Below are 24,579 nucleotides of genomic sequence, written 5' to 3'. Positions count from 1 at the left end.
GAATCACGCGACGCTGGGCCGCGGGGTGCGCGCGCGCGCGTGCGCGCTCGGGGGCCGGGCTGCGTCTCACGTGGCGCGCGGCGCGGGCGGCGGCCGAAGGGCGCTCCGAACCCGGGAGGGTTTGGGCGGCCGCGACTTCTAGGCCGCGGGGTGCGTGGAGCCGCCTGGGTCAACAGCCCCGGGATGTTTGCTTCCCGGCGCCGAGGGTCTGCGCGTCGTGGCGCACCGCCCGCTCGGATCCCGCTGTGGGACTGGGGACCCCGGAAGTCGGGTGAGGCGGCTGCCTTACGGCTCGTCCGGAGGCTGAAGGCGCGGGCGGGGTCCCCCGAGCCGGCCCCAAGGTGCGCGCACAGCCGGACTGGAAGCCGCAAGCCCCGGATCCGGCCTCGGGTTCTGCTGTCGGATTGGCCTTGTGTCCCTGGACGAGGAGTTTGCAGTTTGTCCATCCGTGCAGCGGGGCTAGGACTTGCCCCGTTCGCCCTGCAGGGTTGAGTTCTTTTTGAACATGAGACAACAAGTAAGGTAGATGTCAAGTAAGGGCGTTTCTACACTTTATTTTTTTAACGATTTTATTTATTTATTCATAGAGACACACAGAGAGAGAGAGGGACAGAGACACAGGCAGAGGGAGAAGCAGGCTCCATGCAGGGAGCTCGACGTGGGACTATATTTTTATTATTTATTTATTTTTTGTTTCTACATTTTATTTTTTATTTTATTTTTATTTTTTTTAAAGATTTTATTTATTTATTCATAGAGACACAGAGAGAGAGATAGGGACAGAGACACAGAGGGAGAAGCAGGCTCCATGCAGGGAGCCCGACGGGGGACTTTTTTTTTTTTTTTTCCTACATTTTATTTTTTATTTTGTTTTTTTTTATTTTTTTAAGATTTTATTTATTTATTCAAAGAGACACAGAGAGAGAGGCAGAGACACAGGCAGAGGGAGAAGCAGGCTCCATGCAGGGAGCCCGACGGGGGACTTTTTAAAATTATTTATTTATTTATTTATTTATTTATTTATTTATTTATTTATTTTTTGTTTCTACATTTTATTTTTTATTTTGTTTTTTTATTTTTTTAAGATTTTATTTATTTATTCATAGATTTTATTTATTTATTCACACAGAGAGAGAGAGAGAGGCAGACACAGGCAGAGAGAGAAGAAGCAGGCTCCATGCAGGGACCCCGACGGGGGACTATTTTTTTATTTTTTATTTATTTTTTTATTTTTATTTTATTTTTTTTCGTTTCTACATTTTAGCTGTAGAAGCATTTCTGTGGTTTTTTGGTTCAAGTCGCAGTGGCGAGAAATGAATTCGGAAACCATTGGAAGAGGTTCGTTGACCTGAGAGAGCTGAAATGGACTGATCGGTTTAAAAACTAAGCAGAGAGATTTTTTTTTTTTTTTAAGATTTTATTTGTTTATTCATTCATGAGAGACAGAGAGGCAGAGGGAGAAGCAGGCTCCATGCAGGGAGCCCGACGTGGGACTCGATCCTGGGTCTTCAGGTCACGCCCTGGGCTGAAGGCGGCGCTAATCCGCAGAGTCATCCAGGCTGCCCTAAGCAGCAAGATTTTACCGCAGGTTGCAACTACGATTAACTGACTCTGGCTTTAATTTAGTACTCCTAATTCACATAGTTACCCCAAGATCAGTCTTTTTCTTTTTCTTTTCTTTTTTTTTCTTTTAAGATTTTATTTGTTTATCCGTGAGAAACACACACACACAGAGGCAGAGACACAGGCAGAGGGAGAAGCAGGCTCCATGCAGGGAGACCCACCTGGGACTCCATCCCGGGTCCCCAGGGTCACACCCTGAGCTGAAGGCAGACGTTTTAACCGTTGAGCCACCCAGGCGTCCCTCAAACTCAGTCTTTTGTGAAATTACTTTCTATGATTTTGGAAAGTCATGAGTTGAAATGAAAAAAAAAAAAAACATTTAGCAAATTTTTACAGACCTTATGCATGTTAGATGTTCAAAGATCGCATATAATCAATGACATTAAGTTGCTTGCCTCTAAAAGGAAGAATAAAGTAACTTTTTTCTTGCCACTCATTTGTGTGAGAAACTTTCTCCCTCTTACCTGCTGCCAAACTGTAATTTCTTCTTGGAGAAAGCAGGAGGATATACTTTGTCAGTGTAAACCAGAAATAGAAAGTTTTTAAAGACCTAATGTCCCTGCTTTTGAAACCTGTTTCAAAAGGGTCCTTTTAAACATTAGACTTTGTTTTGGCTTAAGATCACATACTGGCAGGAGCCCTCATATGTGAAAATTTGCAAATGGTTAATACAGTTTCATGCTTTTAAAATGTTATGTGCCTGTCTTAAAAATTAAGTGACAGGAATTTAATACGAGAAGAAAATGATTTAAATGTGATTCAGAAATAGTTAAGATTACAAATCAGTGAAACGAAGGGGGGAAAGATGGAAGTAGGCTCAAATAATAGAGAATGAAGCTGCCTGATAGGAAGTTTTGAAGAAATATTCAGATTAATGTGAGGATCCCCTTATTGCTCATTAGAATCCCTACCTCAGCGACTATGGATGCATCTCTCTTCCTTGTGCCAGATAAGTCTAAATTCAGCAGCATCCCCCCACACAATACTAGGGCCTTAAAACTATCCAGGCAGCCTGGAGAGTTCTGAGAAACCTGTGGGAGGTGAAGGAGCATTGGTGGCTTCTTGTTCTTCGGTGATGCGCTCTGTCTAAAGGAGCCGCCAGAGAGACGGTGGGGACACTGGAGATTGTGAAGGGAAGAGGAGACAGTGTAATGTGTTACCTAGGGAGAGGAATAGGGATTTCAGGGAATTGTGAGAGTATATGGCATATTTGTCCAGTTATTGAAACTTAACCATCAAGCTTCTCTTGGGTCAAACTGACTATGAAATATAGTAAGGGTAAGTCTCCTAATTAGGATGTTATTAAAAAAAAAAAAAAAAGAAGGGAGATCAAATGAAGGATGATTCCTCATTCAGCCACCTTTATGTTTCCTGAAAGCAGGCACCCCTCTCTGAGACATAGTATGTGCTCAATAAATAGTGAGTAAATGAAACAAATGCATGAGTAGATTTTGGCATACCTGTTTAAGATGGCCCTATTGGCTAATTGCAGAAAAACCAGGAAATAAGCTGAGTGGAAATCCTTTCATAAACCTATTGGCTGAGAGGCAACAGACTGATGTAGTTAAAGCACGGGCTTTGGCTCTTACGAGATCTAGAATTGAGATCCTACATCTGGAAATCAGATTTCTCTTATTCTTGATTTTGCTATTTAATCTCTTAAAGCTTTGATTAATCATCTGATTATGAAGAATATTGTATGTTTCATAGAATCATTATAAGGCTAAAGCTGAAGTGCTTACCATAGTGCCTAATTCAAAGTAAACACTCCATGAATAGTGGCAATTATTATTATTATTAGCAATAATAGTAGTTATTGTTACAACTGTTACTCTCTCACACTTGTTTTATCATGATCAGGGTAAAGAGAAAGTTGAAAACATTCTTTGCTCACGATGGCACAATTTTCTTGCACAGACTGGTTTTCTGCCTGGGTCATGCCTTGTTTTAGGGATTGCAGTTTGAGAGGTTGTTCTGAACTCTCCTTGCCCCTGAGTTTTGACTCGCCAAATTTATGCTTATTGTCCTGTTCCCTAGTTATATCAAGACATCGGGCCTCCTACACTGGATTTCTACCTTCATTCCAGCTTCCTTTAGATTCCAATAGGTGTTCTGAGGCACTGCTTTCATTATTTCAATACATCTCTCTCCTCCCCTGTCTCCATGTTTCCTCACTAGTTATCAGATGAAGGTGAATTCCTTAGCCTGGCTTGCATGGATTTGAGTTATTTCCACTACTGAATCCCTCTCAATTTGGCTTGTCCAGTTTGGCCTGGATGGTTAAAAGTTCTGCCATCTTCTGGAGCAACTGGATGGCTCAGTTGGTTGGGTTGTTTGCCTTTGGTTCAGGTCATGATCCCGGGGTCCTGAGATGGTGCCCTGTGCTGGGCTCCTTGCTCAGTGGGGAGCCTGCTCTTGCCTCTCCCTCTGCCTGCCACTCTCCCTACTTGTGCTTGTGCTGCTCCCTCTCAAATAAAGAAATAAAATCTTTAAATAAATAAAGTTCTGCCATCTTTCTACCAACTGTAGTCCAAATCTCAAAAAGCCAGTTACTCTCTGTTTAAAGCAACACTGAAGGCAGAGGGAGCTGTAGTCTTCAAATCCATCATGAGAAGGCAGTGGCCTCTATATTTACAGGGGCCCAGAGTGAGTGTAACCAGTTTTGTCAATTAGGGTCTACAGTGTGGTTATCATTAGCAGTTTCTTTCCCTGCCTTCGTGTATTCTCGTTGTAGAATTGATAGAGTAAGAGGCTTTCCTGAGTATCTTTTCCCAAACCAGTCTTCTTTATTGAAATTTTTGAAGATTCAAACAATGACATTTTTGGATCTGGAAGTCTTTGACTAAATATTTGTTAAAGATGTAAAAGCATCCTGATGATTACTCCCATTGAAGTCACTCCAATTAGGGTTTTTCTCATACCTGTTGAGGTGTTTTCCTTGGCGATTGTCTTGGGAATATGAGTGGTATGTATCTTTTTAATTTTATCCCCTTGCTCAGCATATGATCTATAATTGAGTTGTTTTACCTTTTCATAGGTAGCTAATCATAGTGACAACTATAAACAAGTTAAAATACTTCTAGTCCCTGATTTGTTCATTCTCAAATACTCATGGAGCACCTCTTGTGTGTAAAAAAGGGAGCTTTATGTTGGAAATGTAGAGAGATAATTAAAAATAATGGCTAATAGTTATTGGTTGTTTTCTAAGTGCCAGTCACTATCCTAAGGGCTTTGCAGCCATTATTTTATTTAATCTTCATACTCATTCTGTGAGATAAGTATTATTATCCTTGTTTTACCAGTAAAACTGAGGTGTGGGAAAATTAGGTAACTTGCTAAGTCACACAGTTATGATGGGGCTGGATAACCAAATAGTGGAATATGACTCCAAAGTTTATGGTTTCATCCAAATACAATCACTGCCTTTAAGATACATGTATCAAAAGAGATTAAACATGAACCCATAGTACAAATAATCCAATTTTAAAATGCACCAAGGATCTGAAGATATTTCTTCAAAAAAGATATACAAATAGCCAACAAATACAGGAAAAGATAGTCAATATCATTAGCAAGTGCAAATCAAAACTACAAAGAAATACCACTCACAGCCACTAGGATGGCTAAAACCCCAAAATAATGAGCGCTAGTGAGGGTGTAGAGAGTTCGAAATCCTCCTACACTGCTCCTGGGGATATAATATGGTGCAGTTATCTTGGAAACCAGTCTGGTCGTTTCCCAAAAGGAAAGAATTACCATGTAACCCAGCAGTTCTACTCCTAGTATAGATCCAAGAGAACTGAAAACATGTTCACAGAAAAATTTGTACACAAATGTTCATAGCAGCATTATTCATCATAGCTAAAATGTGGAAACAACGCAGTTCTGTCAACTGATAAATTGACAAATAAAATGTGGTTATTCCATACAGTGGAATTTTATTTGGCAGTAAAAAAATAAATGAAGTGCTGATACATGTTACAACAAGGGTAAATTTTGAAAACATTATGAGAACATGTAAGTGAAAGAAGCCAGTGACAAAAGACCATATAATGTGTCATTCCATTTGTAGGAAATGTCTAAATAGGAAAATCTATAGAAACAGAAAATAGATTAGTCTGCTGCCATGGGCTGAGGGAGAAGGGAATGAGGAGTGACTGCTTGGCACAGAGTTTCTTTTTGGGGTGATAAAGATGTTCTAAAATGGAGTGTGATGATAGCTATACAACTTGTGACTATACTAAAAATGAATTATATATACTTTAAGTAAATGAATTGTATGGTATGTGAATTTTATCTCAATAAAACTGTTATAAATCTAAAGTTTCTAAAATAGAAAGTAGCACTTGGTAGCCGGCATACAGATGCATAACCAAATACTATGAAAATTCAGAGAAGACACCTTTCCAGGTTGCTGCAATTAGGAAAGCTTTTGGTAGAAATGGGATTAAGCATATGGAATTGGAGGAGAGGAAAAGAAGGCATTTCTTGAGAAAGAATGACAAAAACAAGAAGGAAATTACAGCCTATGTCTGGGAAATGGTGAAGGGTCTGGTTTGGCCGATAAGCTTTGTGCTGATGGTTACAATAGCCAAGTATTGCCACACTTTGGAGAATAATGGGAGAAAGCATTTAAAATTATGACTTTGCCCCCCTAAATCTAAGGTGTGTGCTGTTATGAGTAACAGTAAGGAAGAGTAAAGCTTGAAATGATAAATTGATCTAGATGATAGTGGGAAAGGTATGAATACCAGGTAAGGAGATCATCTCTGATGCTTTTCTTTCAGGAAGCTCTACATTCCATTTTCTTATTAGCTCATGTAGACATACCTGAAAAGACTGCCGGGCTTGGGGCATTCTGTGGAAGGTAGCACCTGTAGAAAGAGCCTTATATCTGAGTACAATGTATTTTTCATGGTATCTCAGTACAGTGTTAGCGTCAGGATGTTCCTCCTCGGCATCAGAGTGGAAGTCAAATATGTATCAAGCCACAAGCCCTGTAGCATGAGTTAGAGAGATGATGTAAACTGATCACAACTATTTCACTCCATTGTGTTCCATTTCGTATTTTACCGAGCTTCCTATGTAAAAAAAAAATATGCTACATGTTGTAGGAGCTTAAAAAGAGACCTCGATCAACAGTTCATGGTAATGGATGTAGTTTTAAGTTTATTTTGAAACTTCATAGGCGTCTCCTTTACTCAGCCATTAAGAGTGATTGGAGGAACTGAGAGGTTCTGGAGATCCAAATAGAAGAATGAACTGCTTCCTATACAGTCAGGTTGGGTGTAGGATCCAGGGCGAAGCTGCCTCTGGCACCCATCCCCAGCAGGAAGCCTCCTGTTCGTCTTTATCTTCTTGGCTTTGTTCTAACAGGTCTGCTTACAAAGAGAAGCGTTCCTTCAAACACTGAGCTGTATAATCCGCAAGGGCTGCGTAGTGAGTGTAAGGATGGGGCTGCAGAATTCAGACCCAGACCCAGACCCAGACCCAGTAATCCGTATGCTAGGAGGGAAGGGCACCATAGTAGAAAGCTGGCCACTATGGAAGTTGAGCTTAAAGGTTAATGGAGATACAAATTACACTTAACCCTAAGGAAAGAGGATAGAGACTAAATTTCATTTCCTCTCCTTTCTGGACCTTCACTTTCTGCACAACATTATGGGTATAGGTTCTATCTGTCCATTTCCTTATTTTTCCAGTTATAACATATTTATCATAACGTAAATATAAAAGGTCACCATAGAAAATTCAGAAATATATAATGGAAACAACTAAAATCACACATAATCTCGCCATCCAGAAGTAACCACTGCTAACATTTTGACGTCTTTCCTTCCTTTTCTACATGCACTTACTTTTTTTCTACAAGGTTGAAATCATACGTATGTGTAAATATATTTTGTATTTTATTTTTCACTTAAAATTGTATCGTGAACACTTTCCGTGTCATTTATTTTTCAAAAATGTGATTAAAAAAAATGAGGGGATCCCTGGGTGGCTCAGTGGTTGAATGCCTGCCTTTGGTTCAAGGTGTGATCCTGGGGTCCCAAGATGGAGTCCCACATCCGGCTCCCAGCATGGAGCCTGCTTCTCTCTCTGACTGTGTCTCTGCCTCTCTCTCTCTTTCATGAATGAATGAATGAATGAATAAATAAATAAATAAATAAATAAAATCTTTTAAAAAAAAATGAGTGCAGAATGATTCTCACTCTTGGATATTATAGTGTTCTTTTAATTTCAGTCTTTCATGCATAATGCCTTACAAAAATTTCCTTTTTTATCTCACAAATGCAACTATTAGAGATATTAAGTCTCATGGAGCTCTTTAGTGACCTTTTGCTGCAACAACTTGGTAGCAACAGTAACACCGAACCTTCTCTATGGAGACTGCCATGTGACTGTCCCTTCAAAGACATGCTGACTCCTCCTCACTTTCTTCTTACCTGGTTGATCAGAGGGACCAGCTTGATACAGGTAACTCTCTCAATAAACAGGCTATTTAGAGAAATTGTTAGCTATGATTGTGAATCGGAGAGCCAAATGAAGGGTAATGTGACTGAAGCATTTAGGTATCCACTCCAACTGTATATCTGGTTCCTTTACATGTATGTTTCTGCATAGAGCTAGTTCGTAGACTTCTCATAGTCTCTCTATAAATGAGACATGAAAAGGGTACCACCCCTATGGCAATACCAGGGTACAATACTGGAATTCTCTGTTTCAGTAGAATAGTTAACACTCTTCTTTAGTAGTGCTTGAATTTCTTTTTTTTTCTTTCTCTTTCCTGTTATATAGTAAATTTTGTAGCACCAGATCCAATTTAATAATGTGTTAAAGTTACTTAGAGGCACCTCAAACATATGGAACACCATGATGGACATATGGAAGACAAAGAGAACCCACCCTTGCCCTTAGGGAACTTACAGTCCAGGAGGGGTGATAAGCTATGCAGACAAAGAACTATAAAAAGTAGACCGGTTGTAAGAATATTTTTAGTGATGTAGAAATGCTCACAAAACAGTGTCTTGAGGAAGATTAAGCTGGGCACTAAATTGTATTTACAAACTGAGTTCTCTTAAAAAGTACACATTTAAAAGACTGAAAGAAAATATTCCAAAATGCTAATAGTGATTATCTGGTTGATGGATGTAAGAGAGATTATAACATCATTTTTTTTTTTTTTTGCTTTCAAATGTGTTTTTACAATGAATCTGTATTACTACCAGAATTACTAAAAATATGCTTTATTAAGTGAGGGAGTACTATATAAAAGTATAAAGTATTGTGGAAGTAGGGAGGAACAAAGACTAACTTTTGGGGTGGGGCCATTGGGAAGGCTTTAAGATTTATGTCTTTCGTAATGATGAAAAACATCCCTTGGGAAAAAAAATATCTTGGAAATAGATAATGAAAATTTTTTGAGTTGAAAGGCATAGTGCATTCCTACAACGTTTTTTTTCCATGACATTTGACTATAATCTCTCTCTGTTGACTATAGCTCTAGTAGCTGCTAGCTGCTTCTTGCCTTTTAAATTTTGCATTATTTTAGATATGTCTTTCAAAATTTTACTACATATACCACAGGGAGATATTTTCTGATTCAGTGGTGGTTGTCATTCACTAGTTGTATTCCTGGTTAGGATATATAAGCTTGGTAAAGAATCTTTCCACTTGTCCCACTGACCCCAGAAGTGTTTAGTTGGTTGTTGTCTGGCAAGGGCTGCTCCTTTATTCTCTCACTTTTCAGTCTGTTAATAGTCAGCTTCCAGTGCGTATTGCCACCTGCTTCATCAGTTGACAAGCTTCCTCTTCTCTTGCTGGATGCTCTAGGTAATAGGCCTACCCTCAGTGGGTGGCGAAGTTGCAAAGATTTGTTAGGACAGAATTTGGATGTTATTCACAGATGTCAGCTAACCCCTAAGGTGAGAGTTTTGTTTCTATATGACCTTGGATGAATTATTTGCCCTCCCTATGCTTTAGTTTCCTCACTTGTAAAGTAGAAACAATAATAACACCTACCTCATAGGCTTATTTTTAAGATTAAATTTGTCATTCATAGGGATACGATATATAGTGGCTATTAGTATGGTGTACCGTTGACCTGGAGGACTGTGGTGGAATTTTTTCTCCTTAATAGATTATAGGAAGAAGAGGTGGCAGGAAAGTATGCTGAGAGGATATGATAACCTTACTTTTCTTTCTTTCTCTGAAATAGTAAGGGACAAAAGAACATGTAGAAATAATTGCCATACAATGTGATCTATGCAATGACAAAAATATGTTCAACATAAAGAAGGGGCAATGATGGACTGGAAATAGGGAGGACTTTGGGAGGATATGTTACATGGGCAGAGTTTTGAGTAAGTGGGTATGAGGGGCAAGTGAGGGTGGTGGTGATGGGGGATGTGCCAGGTGAGGAGGGTTTGGTTAGCACCATGACTTAGGGATGGTACTGGTGGAACTTGGGCTATAGGGGAATCTCAAGAGATCAGACGAGAGAAAGGGAGAGAGAGAGACTGTATCCAGCCAGTAAGTAAGATTGACATCACCTGTATGGAGATGTACATTTGTGTCAGGGCTTCTCAAAGGGACTTAGTGTTCCAGGAACCCTTTCTCCTATCTCTTCCAGAGCTGCCCTAGGCTTATTAATTCCATTCCTATTAAAGTGCAGCCCTGGGTGGGCAGACAGGTTTAGTACTGTCTCTTGATTAAATTTCTCTATTTGGGAAACATCAGTCTGTAATTTTCCAGACACACCTGCATATCTACTGTTATACCTTCTCCACTGCTGACTTTCCCCCAGCAACATCCAGAAGGTCAGCAACAAATGGGAAGCTGTCCCTGACCCTTCAAATATCATCTCAGGGCTGATTCTGATCCAAATGAATTCAAATGTGACTCACCTAGAGAGACAGATTTACACATTATAGAAATAGAGTTCCAGGTTTACATAACAAATCCAACAAATATGCATAGTATCAGCCTGAGTGAACTTGATCTGGTGAGCATCCCACATAGGATGCTGAGGTGCTGTCTGCTGACAGTATATGTGGCAGGTATGTAGCCTGAGTGGGTGTTTGTGAGGCCATCCTCAGACTCAGTGTGGCTGGGTTATGCTGGCCCATACTCTTCCTCAGCTGAGACAATTTTTTTTTTTGCCCTTCTTTTTGTCCTTACAGGATGTCTTTCTTTTTGGTGATTGTCAACATACTGCTGCTAGTTCATGATGCAATTGAGTCACTTTTCAGAAAAACTTTGTGGGTATTTCTGAAACACATTAGGAATAGTGAGGAAAATAGTGATTTGGAGATTTTAAAACAGCAAACAAATGATTTAATCTCTCTGAACTTCAGTCTTTTCATTTGTTTAATGGGAATAAAAATGCTATATTTGTTTCACGGGTAGTGTTGAAGAACAGATGGTAAAATCTAACAGACACAAATTGTAAAGCATTGTTTTTGTTTGTTTTTTGTTTTTTTTAATGAGAACCCCTCCTCCTACTTTGGTTTGTCCATTTGAGTACATATTAGATAATTATATTTTACACACCTATTATTTGAACTTTTCTAACCAAAACAAAAATATCTAGATTTTTTCTCCCCACTTCAAGTGACTCTGACAAGTGTCAATTTAGGGTATAGTATCACAGAATATTTGAAATCAAGCCTGTCCTGAAAAATCTGGGTGGATAGTCAACACAGGGTTTTTATAATTCTTTGTTCTCCATTCTTCAGAAATGTTGAGATGAACAGCGTACAGATGTTGAAACTGTTAATGTAATCCAACTAACCAAAAGTATCTGCAAAATTTCTTTATGGAAACACATGTGCCCAAAACTTGCAATATAACTACTCCACAAAGTGATCAAACATATTTATAATTTTCAGGCATAGGCCATCTCTCAGGGACCTGCAGCAGTTGTCCCAGTCTCGAAGCTGACAGCAGCTTGAAGACATCGTCAAGCTCCAAAGATCGACTCAGAGTTAGTGCAAGGCCGTTCCATCCAGATTATCTTTATTGGCTCTTTCCTTTTGATGCTTGGTTACTGTGTGCATGTGTAGGGAGGCAATCCACTCATAGCCAGGAAAAACCCAACCAGATAAAAGAATGAGTGTGTATGTGGGTGAGAAAGAGAAACATTTTACAGCAATATTGATAGCCTGATACTGTGTGCTAGGTACTATAAAGTGCTTTAGACACTTAGTAACTTTCTACAGTTTTGAAAGTGTATTCTCACATTATTAGTTGTTTACTGAGCTTTTACCTCAGGTTCTTGGGGTTGGGAAGCTAAAGACACAATAGTCTCGAAATAACATAGGTTGAAATAGACAAGAGTGGTTCAGATTCAAGTAGCACCATCTGCAGACACATCAGTCAGAAATTGGCTTTTGTATTACCAATTACATCATCACTAGATTGTGTTTCACGAGTCTTTGGTTCCTGAGTCTGAGACCCTTTCCCTTGGGACCGGAAGGGGTACAGCAGTAGCAAGACCTCCTGGGTATAGCCTGAGAAACTAGGATCAAGGACCTCTCATGAGTAAGCTATATATTTTTAGAAGAGATTGGGAAGAGGGGCAACTTACTAAGGTATCCATCCACCCATCTGGTCTACTCTTTCTGTCTCTCTGGAAAATGACTGAGCCATGTCATATAAAAAACAGCCCCTAAGATCCCAAGGTATTTTGTAACAGCCCCAGGGCAGGTATTTTTTATCATAATTATACATTAGTAAACTGTAACTCAGAGAGAATAAGTGACTTGCCCATTGCTAAATGACTAGTAAGGGGAGCTTAGAACTAGAATGTAGGAGGTGCCTGGGTGGCTCAGTTGGTTAAGCATCTGACTCCTGATCTCAGTGTAGGTCTTGATCTCAGGGGTGTGAGTTCAGGCCCATGTTGGGTTCTATGCTGGCTATGGAGCTTACTAAAAAAAAAACAAAAAAACAAACAAACTAGAACTTAGATTTACAAGTCTTCAGACTTGGAATTTTTTAATAACTATAATCCACTGCTTCTTGATTGTAACCACATCAGACATAACAATTTGAGCAAGAAAACATTTCATGTTTTATATGCATATCCATCCTTGTAAAGGTTATGCAGGTGGTTTCCCTCTGCCTTCTTCTTTCCATTGTCATCTGTCTTCCTTTATATTCATTCATTTATTTAGTTAGTCGATTCATTCATCACATTTAGGATGAGTGTCTACTGTCAGATGGAAGAACACAGTTCAGATGGAGGGTTGTGGAGCCAAACTGCCTGGGTTTGAATCATAGCTCTACCACGTACTAGCTGTGTGTCCCTTAGCAACTTACTTCACTTCACTGTGCCTTGGTTTTCTCAGTAGTAAATTGGGGATAATAATAGTAACTACCTCTGCATTAGTATGAAGATTAAATGGATTAAATTCAGGAAAATATCTTAGAATATGTCTAACTCATTGTAAACACTTAATAAGTAGCACCTGATATATTAGAATTCTCCAGAGCAACAGAATAAACAAAATCTATATAAAGAGATCATGTGATTATGGAGGTGAGAAGTCCAAAGACCTGCAGTGGACAAGCTGGAGACCCAGGAAGGTGATGGTATATTTCCAGTCCTAGTCTGAAGGCTTAAGACCCAAAAAGAGCCTATGTTCCAGTTTGAAGTACAGCTCAACAGCCAGACTGGAGTTCCCTATTACTTAAGGGAGGGTCAGCCTTTTTGTTTCAGCTGATTGGTTGAGGGCCACCCACGTTAGAGAGGGCCATCAGCTTAGTTTACCAATTCAAATATTGACTTCATCCAAAAATACCTTCAAAGGTGTGCCCAGAGTAATGTTTGACCAAATTACCTGGGCATTCTGTGACCCAGTCATGTTGACACATAAAATCACACTGGATTTTTTTTTTTTTAACTGTGTCAAGTCCTGAGCTAGTGCTAGTGAAACAAGATGATTAGCATATGGTCTCTGCCCTTTGGGGACAAGCTATGCCCAACCCCACCAAGAACCATATGATTGCAACTGATGAATGAGCAGATTGCATCTATTTATTGTTCAGTTGGAATGTACCCAACTGTATATCTCTCTGGCTGCTTTTTGGTGGGTGGATGGCTTGGAAGCTTCCTTGCCTATGAACTTCTACTTTTTGGATTTTCGCTTGGCACTTCACCTATTTTTTTCTTCTATTTCATTTCACCGCATTATATCAAACACTATCCTCACTGAGGCTCAGGCTGACCAGCTCTTCCTCCTCTCTGATGCTTGTTCCCTGCACAGTGTCTCTAGGAAAAAAAAATTACCTTCTTATTAGAGTCCCTACTTTCATAATGCTTAAGCTTTGTTATGCTATCTTACTCAGATCAGAAGTTAATTGTCTTCTAGGCTCAAAAGTGTGATAACTGTGACTGAAACTTTTTTTTTTTTTTTAAGCTCTGAGAGGTCTCGTTTCTTTCTGTAGTGCTACTAGTTATCTTACTTTCTGATCCTGAGCAACTTTGCTTCCTGAGTTTCAGTTTTGTCTTTTAGTAGCCAAAACATTTGACAGAAAGGATTCTGACTTGGAAGCCAAATTTATAAAGAACATTAGAGAGAGAGTGTTCTGATTGAATTGGTGCAGGAGTGGAGGTCCCACTAGTTTGGTCTTCCCCTGGCTGTCAGTGACAGCTTCTGGGCAGTGTGGGAGTGGGGGGACTTGAGAAAAAACGGTTTTTGAAAAGATTGAATCAGAAGATCTCTAAGGTTCCTTTCAGCTCTAACATATCAGGAATCTATTCCATGTCATGATTCCATGAATAATACAGAGCGCGTGGCTATATTCCTCACAACTCTCAGCTCCTACTTATAATAACTCTGCCCAGACCAGTAGGTACTTGTGGCAGGAAGAATAGACTGACTTACTAAAAATCTGTTTCTGCCTTTCTGATTTGCCTTCCTGGATTTCTGAGACTAGAGAATAAAAAACTACCTTTCCAAGATTTGCATTCTGGGAATGACCTAAAAACTCTGCCAATCAGATACATTTGCTCAAGGATTAAATTACCAACTGATTTAAGTGGGGAGAAAGGCGATAATACATGTGGCATCCTTTCTTTTGCTAGTGTGAACCTAGCAGGTGCAGTTTGGCTCTGGAGTCTATTTGCAGTGATGACTTCCCGATTTACTAGCTTCCTGATATGAAAGAGACAGCAGCTCCACTGGCCAATTAGCTCTGAAGTGCTGTTCTGAGCCCTAGCTTAATGTGAGGAAGGACTGAACATACACATTACAAGTCTCACCTATGCCCTACTTTGGGCTCATTCCTCCACCCTTCCAGTGACTTTGTAGACCTCTAATTCTCTGTAACAAATTCTTTACTGCTTGAAATAGCTAGAATGATTTATCTATTATTAAAACCTATCTGATACAACATTAACTGGTCTTTACAAATACTTTACTAGCTTCATTTCTTCTTGACATCCTCAGTGTCTACAGAAGAGTTATGGGTCCACCCTTTCACTGATCTTACCCTCTCCTGCCATTTCTCCTTTGTAGAAGTTCGTTTACCAGTTTTGTAATAACACAGAGCAACTAGAGGATCAAAACTCCTTGTATGAGAGAAGAGTCTTTGTGGATTGGGCTGAAATTTCTGAGGGGACTCCATCACTTTTACTAAGAAATGTGGATTTCACAGATGAGGCTATCTACAAGTGCTCAGCTATCACACCAAATAGAAGAGGTGAAAGTATAATTAAGCTAATAGTAGAAGGTAAGGAAATTTTTTTTTTTAAGGTAAGGGAATTTATTAGATGAACTTGTTTTCAAGCTCACTCTCTGTTTATAGGGATGAAATTTTAACTTTTCTCTTCTACCTTCAAAACAGAAGGTGTTCTGTTTTTTTCTTTTCAGATTATCACAGGCTCTTCTCATATCCATCATGAAATTCAGGTATTTGCAATGTCAGTTCATCTTAGCTGAAAATATTGATCTGAACCAAAGTTGCTATATCTGTACCTATCTATATTACCCATTCATTCAAACAAGCAAACAAAATATATATACAAAAAAAAATCACCCCACAACACGTTGGCCTTATCCCAGATTCACCAAATTTTAACACCAAAAACCCAAAATGTTACATAACATAATTCTCCTACGTGAATTATACTTTCACCTCTTCCATATGTTGTGATGGCTGAGCACCTGTAAGTGGCCTGACTAGAACCTCCAGTACAGTGCTGAATAGATATGAGAGTAAACATTCTTGTTTTGTTTTTTATCTCAATGACGAAGCATTCATTCTTTAATTATTAAGTGTGGTGGTTGCTGTGGATTATTTATAGGTGGACTGTTATCAGATTGAGATTGTTGTCTTCTATTACCAATTTACAGAGTGTTTTTTATCATGAATGAATTTAGGATTTTGCCAAATGCTTTTCCTGCATGTATTAAGATGATTGTGTTATCTTTGTCCTTTATTCTGGTAATATGGTATATTACACTGATTTTTTTAATATTTCTGAATCTTTTTTTTATAATTATTTTTTTATTTATGATAGTCACAGAGAGAGAGAGAGGCAGAGACATAGGCAGAGGGAGAAGCAGGCCCCATGCACCGGGAGCCCGACGTGGGATTCGATCCCGGGTCTCCAGGATCGCGCCCTGGGCCAAAGGCAGGTGCCAAACCGCTGCGCCACCCAGGGATCCCCTATTACACTGATTTTTGCATATTGAACTAACTTTCCTGGAATATATTCCTGGAATATATCACATTTGACCATGGTATATAATCCTTTTTAGATGCTACTGGATTCTGTTTGCAGGTATTTTGTTAAAGATTGTGTATTTATAAAAGATATTGGTCTGTAGTTTTCTTGTGATCTTTGTCTGGTTTTGGTATCAGGATAATATTGGTCTCATGGAATAAGTTGAAATGTATTCCCTTATCTTCTGTGTTGAAGTTACTAACTTAAGTTGAAGGTTAGGTTATTGATTTAAGATCTTTCCTCTTTTTTATTTTTATATATTTTTTAAAGATTAATTTATTTATTTGAGAGAGAGAGAGAGAGTGCACGCACATGAGCGAGGGGAGGAGGAGAGGGAGAGGAGAGAGAGAATCTCAAGCAAACTCCCTCCTGACCATGGAGCTGGATGCCAAGGTCAGTCTGATGACCATAAGATTACAACCTGGGCAGAAATCAAGAGTCGGATGCCTAACCAACTGAGCCACAAGTGCCCCTCTTTCTTCTTTTTTAATTTGTGCATTTACCATAGTTAAATCCCTCTGGGCACTGATTTAGCTACATCTCATACATTTTGGTATGTTATGCTTGCATCTTCATTCTTCTCAAAGTATTTTCTAAATTTCCCTTGAGATTTCTTCTTTAACCTATTGGTTATTTGGGATTGTGTCATTTAATTTACGTGTACTTTTTATTTTCTAGATTTCATTCTGTTATTGAGTTCTAATTTCATCACATTTTAATAAGCTTTGAAAATGTGAAGTGCAAATTCTCCAATTTTGGGTTTTTTGTTTTGTTTTGTTTTTTTACTCATCCTCCCACCTACCTCCTCTCTGGCAACCACCAGTTTGTTCTCTGTATTTGAGTTTGTTTTTTGTCTCTTTTCTTCTTTGTAACTTTGTTCTTTGTTTTCAAAATTGTTTTGGCTATTCTGTATCCCTTGCCTTGCCATATGAATTTTATGATCAGCATGTCAACCTCTGACCAAAAGCAAGATGGGATTTTGATAGGGATAGCAATGAATCTGTAGATCCATTTGGATAGCATTGCCATCTTAATAATATTAAATTTTTGACCCAAGTGATACTTTTCCATTTATTTAAAATGAAAAAATTTTTAAAAAATTTTAAGTGAAATGTGGAGGCCCTCAGGTCTAGCGAACTTGGAAAGAAAAAGACTGCTATGTGACACACAAGAGTAGTGAAGTCAACATTAGTATAATTTTGTTACTGTTGTATTCTTGAAAGGTGTAATGGCTCAGGCCCATCCTACTGCAAGGAAGAAAGATAAGAGAAAAAAATGAGGAAGAAAAAAGAGGAAAGAAGGGAAGACAAAGGAGAGGGACAGAGGCATGGAAGGAGAGAATGCAACATGTATTGAAAGCTTAGATAAAAGAAAATATTTATCTCACTTAGTGGCTTATAGATCTTTCATGACCTTAGCAAGAAATGTTTAGGAGAGCAATCATCCAGCAACCAGAGCAGAAAAGATTGAAGATTGATAATAATTGTATCTTTTTATGGCATTTCTTATGAGGATTAAAATATTTAATAAAGTCAGATTTCCTAGCATAGTTTCTGGGCATTGTACCTAACAATAAATGTTAGGTGTTATTGTCCTTAAAAATGTTCTTGTTTTTATTTTTATTAGTTAATCATGTCAAGAATGTTTGTTTTTAAGAGAATAGGATTATAGATTATGCCCTTTATGCTTTGCTCCAGAGCCATAAAACCACTAACTAATAATGGGCAAAATAAAAAATAAAAAATCATGAAAATCTGTTTAAACAAGCTGATCAGGCATAATTGTCTGGGTATAAAAAGGCAAAAACAATAAGAGGAAACTAAAAAAAAGATAAACTTATTTTACTTTACATAGGTACTGATTATGGAAAATTCAGACAAGATTGTAAGAAGAAAGAATAATTTTTCCTTCCTATGAGTTTATAATAATAAATAAATATTTTCCTAAATAAAGAAAAATATAATATGGAGGAATTAGGCTTCAGAGAAAAGGAACAGATTCATATAGTAAAAGATCGAATAATTAGAATCTTACCCTAAGATGAAAAAATTAGAAGATTATTTTATTTTGGCCTTAGTTCTTTCAAGGATCTTCATAAAATAGATACTGACTTGCTCATGATATTTATGGAAGAAATAATAAAATGACATAGTAGTAAGTTAAAGCTTCAAGATTTTAAAATATCATTTAACATTTTTTCAAAACTGGAGTAGGTTAATGATAAAAAGGATTGAATCTCTAACCAGGTGTGTGTGTGTGTGTGTGTGTGTGTGTGTATTCTATGGGTACAGTAAAAATAATAGTGAATAGTTAAATAGAACTCCTAATTGGTTTCAGTTGCTGTTCTAGGATTTTACATATATTTATTTATTTAATCATTGTAGGAACCAAATGAGGTAAGTCATATTATTATCGACATATAAGTAGGTTTAACAGATTTAGTAAATAAAAATAGAGGATTCCCAGTTAAATTTGAATTTTAGATAAACAACAAACATCACTACAAATGGCCAGAATGTTGTTATTTATCTAAAATTCATATTTAGCAGATTGTCCTATATTTTATCTGGCAACCTATATTTAATAGATGAGGAAGCTGAAGCTTAGAGATGGTGGGGATGGAACATGCAGACCTCACTGGAATGCAGAAGAGAGGGAATTGGAACCATGTTCTTTGGAGACCCCTCCCTATCCTATTGTTCTGTATCTCTGGGAAGCCAGTTGGAGCCATTCATCTATTATTTCAACAAATATTAGTAGAATGCTTAGTTGGTTGCAGACATTGGCATTGAACCATGAAGATAAACAAGACTGAAGTAGTTCCTGCCCTTTGTTCTGTGGACAGGTTAGTGGGGAAGACAGATTAAATGAGTGCACACTGCAGGATGAAAGGAGTTAGGATGAAGAGAAATTGGGTGCAGCAGGAGCATGCAGAGGGCCTTCTCACCTGGTTTAGGAGGATAGCATTAGGTAGGGTGGTGGTACTCAAGCAGTGACCGCAGACCAGCAACATTGACACTATCTGGGAGCTTGTTGGAAATGCAGATTTTCAGGCCTCACCCAAGACCTGCTGAATCAAGTACTCTGGGGGGTATCTATCTCTCCTATCTCTCCCCAGGAGAAAGGGGTGCCATCTCCTAAAAGTCACAGGCAGCAAGTAAGGAAAGCAGATCTCCTGGCTCCTTGCTCCATTCCAGTAAAACAAAGATAATTCAACAGACTCAGAGACTTAAATGTTCTATTTTGAGTTGTCCTTTCCTTTAAAGGGGAAAAAAGTAGGAATTACTTATTCCCCAGACTATTAAGCCTTTTCCATATATTCAGAAATAGAGGTTTTTGACCATTACAGTGGGAGCCACAGATTCTTTTCTGAGATACTACAAAAAGTTATTAATAAGCTGACTTCAAAGAAATCCCTGTTTTTGTCCCCCTAAATGTCAACACCTAAAAATGCCTTGGTATCCTAGAAATGCCTAGAAGGCCCCTATATTTTACTCTTCTTCCTTTTTAACTCCATTCATGGACTTACTTGTATAAAGCCCTTTGAGATCTGGCACCTGCCTGTTTTTCCACCCTCATAGCTCACTGGTTTTCAACATGTGGCTATTGTCATCACTTTCAGCTGACTGACTTATCATGGTTTTTAGATTGTTTTTAGTTTTTCATTCTACCAAGTCCTTGCAGAGACTCTGCCTATGCTTAGGCCACCTTTCCTTTTTGGACTGCCTCATGGACATCTAGTCATACTTCAAGATTTCACACAGATGTTAAGCCCTTCTTAAATCTCCTCCTGTCATTTCCATTTATTCAGTATTTCATTCATTCATCAAATATTTGTTGGACTATAACTTTGTGCCTGATACTCTTTTAAGCATTGGGTGTACAGCAATAAACAAAACAAATTCCTTCCCTTACGGAGCTTATATGCTAGTAGTGGGGTAAAATAGGCAGTAAGTAAAGAGATCATTAAAATATGTAGTATGTCACTGTATAAGTCCATTCATATGAGATACAAAAACAGGCAAAATTAATCTATGCTGCTTACCCTTGGAGTGTGTAAGGGGGACAGTGGCTATGAGAGAGCATGAGAGTATCTGGAGGTGTTGGTAATATTCTGTTTATTGGTCTGAGTACTGGTTACATGGTTGTATTCAGTTATGAAAATTAATTGAGCTGGACACTTACATGTACTTTTCTGTATGTATATTATATTTCAATACAAAGTAAATATGTAGTATATCAGATGGTGAAGAGTCATATAGAGAAAAATAAAGCAGGGAAGGCATATTGGAAAAAGGAGAGTGGAGGAGGAGGGAACAAGGGTTGTGATTCTCCATAGGCTGTCCAAAGAAAGCCTCATTGAGAGGCTAAATTTTAACAAGGATTTGTAAGAGGTGAAGGAGCCAGCCCTTGGGGTGGGCAAGGGCTGGTGGATTTGAGCAACAGCAAGGAGGCCACTGGTTGGAATGGAGGGAACATGAGGAGAGTGTAAGAGATCATATCGGAAAGATAACAGGAGGCTGGAATGTGTGGTGCTTTGACACTGCAAGGGTTTTGCTTTTGTTCATACTATGAGAAGCTATGGAAAGCTATAGGAAAGTTTTCAACAAAGGAGTAAAATGACCTGACATATTTTAAAAGTATGTTTCTGGCCACTTTTTAGAAAATATTCAAGAAGGACAAGGATGAGAGCAGGGTGACCAGTTGGAAGATTATTTTAATAATCTAGGTAAACAAAAGATGATGACTTGTCCAAGGTGGTAGTAGTGGAAGTGGTGAGAAGAGTGGGGTATGTACATATTTTTGAAGGCAGAGCAGGTAGGACTTACTGGCAGATTAGATGATGGGTGTGCAGGAAAAGAGGAATGTCTGAGGTTTTTGCCCTGCAACTGGGAATGTGGAGTCACCATTTATTCTGATCAGGAAGTTTGGAATTTGGTTTGGGGTGTGTTAAGTTAGAGATGCCCATTTCAGACTATTGAAGGGCCATGTTGAATTGATGGTCGGATATGAATTGGAGTTTAGGAGAGAAGTCCAGGCTTGCAACATACAATTGAGTGTTGTCAACCTATAGATGGTATTTCAGATTGTAAGACTAGATGAGTTTACAAGGGAGCTGTCATAGATAGAAAAGAGTAGAGGGCCAGGGACTAAACTCTGGAACCCTCCAACATGTATATGTCAGGGAGATGAAGAGAAACCAGCAAAGGGAAATGAGAAGGAGAGGATAGTAAAGTAGAAGGGAAACTAGGAATCTGTTGTGACCTGGAAGCCAAATGAAGGAAATGTTTCAGGGATGGAGTGATCACTTGTATCAAGAGCTGTACACAAGTCAACAAGAGGAAGACTAAGAATAGATCATTTGAGAGAAGGAACATGGGTAGCTGGGGAGGACTAGGTCACTGGAGAAGTAACACAGAGGACACCTTGCTCCAGAGGGGAGCAGCAGAGAAATGTGTGTTACTGAGAAAGTTATAGGGTTTCACTTTTTCTTTTTTTTAGATGAGAGGAGTAACAGCGTGTTTGTATGTTGATAATGAACAAATGGAGAGGGTAGAGTTGATGTAGGAGGGAGGGAAGAATTACTGAGTAATGTCTCTCTGTAGGCAGAGGGATGGGGTCTTTGCACTGGGAGAAGGGTTTGCCCGGGTAAGATTATGTAAAAGGGGTAAGGCAGACTGTGTGGTGAGAAAAGTGAATAGTATGATAGTGGGAGCTTCTACCCCACTAGTGGGGGTGGTGGGAAATTCTCATCTATTGTTTCTAATTTTCTTAATGAAACAGGAGGCAAATCATCGCTGGATGTGAGGCTGAGGATGATGGTATTGGAGGTTTGAGGAGAAAGAATGAAATCGTCATCTAGAAGAGGAGGTGTGAATAAAGAAACATAACTGGCTTCCTGGGCAGCACTGAAGGTACTTTTGAGGTTTGTGGTAGTAAATTGAAAGTGATAGTACTTAGTGTGGTTGTGTGTTTTTCTCCAGCCACACTCAGTTGCTCGTGTGTGGGCACAGAATGGGAGGAAAATGGGGTTAACCAGACGTTGGGGTTTTGCCTTGCAAGTATGACAAAGGAAGACAGATATGTGCTAGCAAGTGATGATATACTTAGTCATAGGATCTAAGCTGGGTTAGAAAAGGGAAAGGTTGTAAAGCAGAGGAGGAGACAGTGAGAAAGCAGTAGGATCGTTGGGTTCAAGGTCCTAATGGCTGCCAAAAAATTTTTAGAGTCGGGTACTAGAGATAGTGAGCAGGAGGGGTAGAAAGTAGTGGTTGGAGAGTTTCAGTGCTTGAAATTGAGATAAGAGAGTGATTGTGGTTATTGCTAATGACAAAATCTAAGCTCTAACCATGGAGAAGGTGGGTAAGGTGAAAAGGAAAACAAGTTCCTTGGAGGAAAGATGGTCAGTGAGTTGATCATACATGAGATAGTGACACCAAGAATTATGACAGAAGTAATGTTGGACAGCATGGCAGGGCCAGCAGCTAAAATCAAGGAATCATGGTGGGGAGCAGTAGAAGACTGTACATGGAAGGGTAGTGAACAGAAAAGTCTAATGGGATGAGATTATAAGCTAGATGTGTTTAGAGAGGAGGGAGAGAGAATGATGTAGAAGCCATATGAGAAGGAATTCACTTACGTCAAGTGTGTGAAGGATGTTAGAAAAAAACCAGTACCACTTGAAAGGACTATAAGGGGAAGACATGTCCTCAGAGGAAAGACTGAAACTATAGAGTTCCCCTATTTTGTCTCTCATAGGCCTATATGTCAAAGTCTTGTTTCTTTATCTCTAATTCTGTTTTCGTTATAAGATTTGCTTTCATTTGAATTTATGTCTCTCACATGTTAAATGCTCTGAGTAGCATTTAAAAATCTTAACTGCAAAATAAAAGACAATTAAAAGCCTGGCGAACTATCTGTGTTGTGTATGTTTTATTGATGTGGTATTTCAGGGACAATTTATTGGAGAGTACAGGGTAGAGCAGGTTTCCTCCTGGCCACTTTTTCCTTTTTGGTAATGATAGTACATGGGCACTTTACTAATACAGAGGAGGACCTGGACAAGGGACATCTTCCTAAAGCTGATTATGGATGGGATCATTATATTTGTAAAAGCCATCTCTGGGCATTATTGGACAAAGGCTATGGAAATCTTGGAAAGTCAAAGAAAGAGTAACTCTTCAACTTTTCTAACTTTCCCAGTTGATTTAAGCTTTATTATTCCTAAGTCTCACCTTCCAATCTCTCCCTTCTTTATGCTCTTTGCACAGATTCTCCCTTTCTGTTCCTTTTGGAAGTGGTAGAGGGTAGAGAATGGTATCAGTCCTGGGCCTTGGAGGGATCAAGATTAGGTTATAAGAGGGGGAAAAAGCATATAAGAGAAAAGCCATCACAGAAAACTCTAAAAACCAGAGATTAAAAAAAAAAAAAAAAAAAAAGAACCAGAGATTTTAATTGGCTCACAACCCATTTTGTTGGATCAGCAGATTCAGATGATAAAATAATTTCAGTGGAGATAAGATACATACTGCTTCTCAAACCTCTGTGTAGAATGTCATAGGAAGGCACAATCAAGTAGATTGTGATCTGCATTTTGAAGGTAAGTTTTCCCCAGGCCAACGCTTTGAGATGTGTGCTAGAGGTTGTAGGGAACCCACAATGATGGGCATGCCTCTTGGATGTCTCATCTCTGGGGAGACCAAGTTGGACTGGGGATCACATTTCAGGGAACTTCAGAGGCCTGGCCTGAACTTCACCCACATATTGTTAAAACGACAACAATAATGCAACTGATGGATAACTTAACTCTACATCTGAAACTAATGATATACGATTAGCCAATATATTGGCTAATTGAATTTAAATTTTTTAAAAAGTGATTGTGTAGACAGTTATTAGAACTAAATGAAGGAACTTATGAATTACTTATATGTACTCAGCAATTATATAATAGTTTTTAAAATAAAGGGAAACATTGCAGGAAGGTAGAATGAATATGAGAGGGACCCAGGTTTGAATTCTGACTCTGCTCCTTGCTAGCTGTTTGGTCTTAGAAAAGTTCCTGAAATTTTATTAACTGCATGTTCCTTATCTGTAAAATATATTTTTTACAGGGTCATCATGAGAATTTATGAGAATATATAATAGGTGGAAAATAATTGGTAGTAATAATAATACCTGACACTTACATAGCAGTCTCTTTGTGCCAGGGACTATTAAAAAAA

The 24,579-nt window shown here is 38.8% G+C and overlaps 1 long non-coding RNA gene across 2 annotated transcripts; it reads left to right on the top strand.

Annotated features, from left to right (window-relative positions):
• Positions 1–84: 84 nt before the first annotated feature.
• LOC140625128 (uncharacterized) lies at positions 85–23,259 on the top strand. 2 transcript variants are annotated; one of them, XR_012024510.1, is made up of 4 exons: positions 85–522; positions 7,928–8,100; positions 11,514–11,608; positions 22,139–23,259. It is a non-coding gene; the product is annotated as an uncharacterized lncRNA (long non-coding RNA). The 2 variants fall into 2 exon arrangements; XR_012024509.1 differs by lacking the exon at positions 11,514–11,608.
• The last annotated feature ends 1,320 nt before the right edge of the window (positions 23,260–24,579 follow it).

This window comes from Canis lupus, chromosome 35 (genome assembly GCF_048164855.1).
Source record: "Canis lupus baileyi chromosome 35, mCanLup2.hap1, whole genome shotgun sequence".
Lineage (NCBI taxonomy): Eukaryota > Metazoa > Chordata > Mammalia > Carnivora > Canidae > Canis > Canis lupus.
Note: the sequence above shows the minus strand (reverse complement) of the source record. Positions and strands in the feature narration are given on the sequence as shown.